Source organism: Neomonachus schauinslandi, chromosome 2, assembly GCF_002201575.2.
Source record: "Neomonachus schauinslandi chromosome 2, ASM220157v2, whole genome shotgun sequence".
In the NCBI taxonomy this organism is placed as follows: Eukaryota; Metazoa; Chordata; class Mammalia; order Carnivora; family Phocidae; genus Neomonachus; species Neomonachus schauinslandi.
The window spans coordinates 71,347,889-71,353,139 of NC_058404.1; the positions used below are offsets into that span (position 1 = coordinate 71,347,889).

Consider the following 5,251-nt stretch of genomic DNA (forward strand, 5'->3'; position numbering starts at 1 on the left):
GGGTGGCTCAGTTGGTTAAGCGACTGCCTTCGGCTCAGGTCATGATCCTGGAGTCCCTGGATCGAGTCCCACATCAGGCTCCCTGCTCGGCGGGGAGTCTGCTTCTCCCTCTGACCCTCCCCCCTCTCATGCTCTCTGTCTCTCATTCTCTCTCTCAAATAAATAAATAAAATCTTAAAAAAAAAAAAGATCCATGTTGAGCTCATCATTCTAAATTCCACTTCTGTCCACTTTGATGTCCAAAAAGTTTTAAGTATTTATTTTCAAGTGATGGGTCAAATGGTGTGCCCTGACTTGACATGATATAACCAAAGACAGAAGTTAATGCAATATGCCATGGAACTTTGTTAAAACTGACATGTGAATTGAAGAGTTTCTATTTGTCACAGAATGACTTACTTCTCTTAATCCTTCTCTTCATTTTGGAGGATTAAGACTTCTTAGACCTATAGATTTTTTTTAGAATTTATAAGGATTTTAAAGATTTTTTTAAAAAATTAAACATTATACACGTAATTGTGTGTGTGTGTTTATATGTGTTCTTAGTCTGTGAAGGATATCAACACACTCTTTCCTGTCATTTTTTTTTTTTAAAGATTTTATTTATTTGAGAGCGAGAATGAGAGACAGCATGAGAGGGAGGAGGGTCAGAGGGAGAAGCAGACTCCCTGCTGAGCAGGGAGCCCAATGCGGGACTCGATCCCGGGACTCCAGGATCATGACCTGAGCCGAAGGCAGTCGCTTAACCAACTGAGCCACCCAGGCGCCCTCTTCCCTGTCATTTTTATCTAGGGAGTGGAGTTAATGAATATGGAACTTCAGCCATTCTTTGTCACTATTGGCATGTTCACCCAAGATTTTTTTTTTTTTAACATGGATGCCTCCAATGAATGAAATATACTTTTTAGAAATATCCAAATTCCAATGAAGGAAAATCAATGTGCGTAACATTTCCATGAATTTTTACCTATTCCCCCTGACAATGTGTCAATGGAAATAATTGAGATGATGATGGTCCATTTCTCTCAGCTCATTACCATCAAATTATTTTCTACAATATTTAGTTTTCCTTCCTGAGGATCCCCATAGCAACAGTTTAGAAGCAGGGCTTCAGAATTAATTGCTTCATACTCACCCAGTGCAAAACACTGGCCAGGAGTGGGAGTTCCCTTCCTTATGGAACTGCTGACACTGAGGCTTTTCTTGAAAGCTGTTGCTAGACATCTCAAGCCTAAAAAGAGCCAACGCAGTAAGTGTTCTCTCTGGAGAGGAGAGCATGGCGGCTCCCAGGAAGTGGGCCCTGAGAGGGAAATGAGTCCTTGCTGTGCCTGTGTGCTCCCTGCCACTTGCTTTCTCTCGTGTTCAGTTCACCCAAGTGCCCGTGTTGGTTTTCTCATTATTTTAAACTGTATATCCCAAAATAGCTTCTGGCATGCTGTCCTCAGCACAGAAGCTCATAAAAACTCAGCAAGACAAGTATTGGCTGCATTATTCTTCTCTCTATGACTGAAGCTTTAAAAAAGGAAAAAGAAGAGCCTGAGGTAGAAACTGTGACAAGGTCTGGGGGCTGAAGACCTTAAAAATGAGGCCACATGCCACAAGAGTTCGGCTTACTTATCACCCAGCATTAGAAGGCACTGATCTAACCCTCTCTTCCTCCGTGCTGCCTGCAAATGCGCAGCCATCTCCTACTGAGACTCATGGCGGCCTTCAGACCTCGGGTGAAGCCCAAGATCTTTAAAAAGAGGACCAAGAAGTTCATCTGGCACCAGTCAGACCAATGTGTCAAAATTAAGCACAACTGGCAAAAACCCAGGAGCACTGACAAAGGTTCAAAGGTCAGATCTTGATGCCCAGCTTTGGTTACGGGAGCAACAAGGAAACAAAGCACCTGGCTTTTGGAAGTTCCTAGTCTACAGTGTCATGGAGTTTGAAGTGCTCCTGATGTGCAACAGATCTTACTGTTCGGAGGTTGCTCACCATGTCTCCTGTAAGAACCACAAAGCCATTGTGGAAAGAGCAGCCCCACTGGCCTTCAGAGTCACCAATCCCAATGCCAGGCTACACAGGGAAGAAAGTGAATAGGCAGACAGCTTATGTGCTCATTGTATTGGGGTTGATAAAACCATAAAATTACAAAAAAACAAAGAAGGTGCTGATCCAGGGCAGGCTTTAACCTGATAAAGAGCAGGCTGAGACCTGGAAGTTGAGACATCTGGAATATTATCTCTCACACTATCAATAGCTACTATGTGATTTCCCTCCATTTAGACTCTTTGGATATTCATTTAGCCATCTGTTAAAAAGAAGAGGGAGGAGGAGAAGGAATGGGGGAGATTTGTCTAGAGAATACATGTAAAAACCTTTAAAACAGTGCTTAGTACATAATATAGGTATAATACATGCTAATTATTATCATGAAATGCTTTGTAAGTTTCCTGCTTGATTTAAAATTTAATTTTCCATAGCTTCTGAGAAAGTATAAGTTGTCAATATACTTAAGGATCCAAGAGTAATACACATGTGATGACTTAAAAAGTGAGACAAGACTGTGCATTTCTGTGCTAAATTGAAAGAGAAACTCAGGGCAATCATTAAGAAGAGAAAGGGAGCTGCTCCTACTTACCTTCCTTCTGCCTTAATATATCTCAATATCTCCACTTTTTCTTTCTTCCTTGGCTCCTGCGGGGGCATACAGGACCTTTTCTCCTTGCCATGCATATCCATTTCACCTACACCCTAAACCCCGCTTTGTCTTGCCTTTCTCAAGAATAAAGCTCCCAAATAAACATCTTTTCTTCTTTGCACATCGCCAACTCTTCTTTTTTCCTTGTTCCTTCCCTCTGAATTAACAGCAACCTCAGGTCTCTCCTGAGTAACTATGTTGATTTAACTCTGCTACCACTAAGGCTGCCACCACTTCCTACAAAACCACTTGCTTATTTGTTTCCTTTTGTTTTTAAGAATCTTATGTGCCCAGGGGCACCTGGGTGGCTCAGTCAGTTAGGTATCTGCCTTTGGCTCAGGTCATGATCCCAGGGTCCTGGGATCGAGTCCCGCATCGGGCTCCCTGCTCAGCGGGAAGCCTGCTTCTCCCTCTCCCTCTGCCTGCCGCTCTGCCTGATTGTGGGCTCTTTCTCTCTCAAATAAATAAATAAAATCTTAAAAAAAATCTTACATGCCCAGAATTGAAGTTCAGGCATAAAATTATCATCAATCTTGACAAATCCTTTATTTTATTTATTTTTTGGTACATTTTCTTGTGCAAAGTATGTTCTTTAAATGCTAGTTTCTTATTTCCGTTTTTAAAATAGATATAATAAAACCTTGGAAAATGCATTATTTTGTATATATTTATGTATTTAAGATTCACATAGTTTAGAATTAGTAATCTTATTATCTTGCTTGCCTTTTTTTTTTAACCCAATGTTACATTTTTGGCATCCATCTATGTATTGATCTATCTAACACAACTTGAATAAGGATAGAAATCAAATCAGTTACTCTTCTGCATGGAATTCCTTCCTATGCGTACATTGTATTGTATATAAAGAGGGGAAACCCCATGTTGTTTACATTGTCTTGCTACAATACACAAACTGCAGTGACCATCTGCCTAGAGGTCACTGCGTGAATCTGAGCTATGTTCTCTGGCAAGCATGATCCCAGTGCAGTATTGCTAAATCACAGGCGATATGAGAGCAATCTTACTGCTTTCTGAAGTGGCTACATCTGCAGATATTTCAGCATTGCTGGAGGGTCCTTTTTTATCATGTTATCACATTTTCTAATATCCAGCTTTCTAATTGTTACCAGTAATAAGTTAAAAGGTATTTCTTTATTTGAATTTACTTTTTTTCTGGCTATTAGTGAGATTGGGCACCTATATGTACATTAGTCTTTCAGATTTTTCTTCTCTAATCGTCTATTCAAAATTTTTGTCTTTTTCTTCTATTGGACCTTATACCTTTTTTCTTGTCAATTTGAAGTTCCATGTACAGTATGCATATCAGCAGCCCCATGTTGGCTTTAGATATTTAACCATATTTATCCAGTCTAACACTAATCCTTAAACTCTGTACCATTCTTAAACAGAAATTTCTCATTTTAATGGAGTCAAAGCAATAAACAAATCCATCAAGGAAGTTTTCAACCAACCAACTCATTTCCTGATCCCGTTTCCTACACATAAACGGCCAACATTCAGTCACCATTGTCTCCTGAAGTGATTTTCATAATGTTTACATTAGTGAGCACACCTTTGGGATTTACCATCCTTTTATTACTTCTTTCAAAATTCTAGGCACAAAAAGTCAGCATTGCATGCTAGTTTGCTATCTTGTCCCCCAAACTTCTTAGGACCAGATTTACCAACTATTTTCCTTTCCTCAACATTATCTAAAATTTAAATTGAGGTTGTTTTGTTACAGGATGTCAACAATGTCAAAATTTCAGAACTTCCTCAGATCGAATAATACAAAATTTAAGTTAGCATTTGCTACTGTTTGACCCCTTACTCTCTTTCTAGTTAAGTGTTCTACCTTCCTAACTGCTTTTTTTGTTTGTTTTCTTCACCAGATACCTTTCCTAAACACTAAATATATGCGTTACTCTAAGTTTTGATCACAAGACAATTGTCTCTTCCCCTTTTAGTCTTTTGTCTAAAGATCTCAACTATTGCCAGGCTTTTGATTTTCTCCATGCCCCTATAACTTTGAAATCTATATCTTTCATCCTAATCTCTTTCCTGAGCCTTTAAATAGGTGTTCCATCATTTTTAAAATCACCTTCAATTAGACGACCTGCTAGAAACTTAAATGTAAAATATCAAGCACCTTTTCTATTCCTGGGTTTCTTATTTCTGCTTGAGTTTCTATGATTCTCTCTGTTATCCAATTTTCAAATCTAATCATTTCTGGTTTTCTTCTCCTTAGTTTTTTAAGCTTTTATTTATTTATCTGAGAGAGAGAGACAGAGATAGCAAGAGAGAGCACGAACAGGGAAGAGAGGGAGAAGCAGACTCTCCGCTGAGCAGGGAGCTCGATGAGGGGCTCGATCCCAGGACCCTGAGATCATGACCTGAGCCGCAGGCAGACGCCCAACCAACTGAGTCACCCAGGCGCCCCTGTTTTTCTTCTCCTTACCACCGTTAAGCAGTGAGCAGTCAAGAAGCACAGACAATTTCAGTGTTTTTATGACACTTTTTTCATCATTGTATTGTTAGTGTAAAACCCTACAGCAGAGTGTCTCT

The 5,251-nt window shown here is 39.7% G+C and overlaps 1 pseudogene; it reads left to right on the forward strand.

The window, feature by feature from the left end:
* The first annotated feature begins 1,700 nt into the window (after nucleotides 1-1,700).
* On the forward strand, nucleotides 1,701-2,085 carry LOC110588599 (annotated as a pseudogene).
* The last annotated feature ends 3,166 nt before the right edge of the window (nucleotides 2,086-5,251 follow it).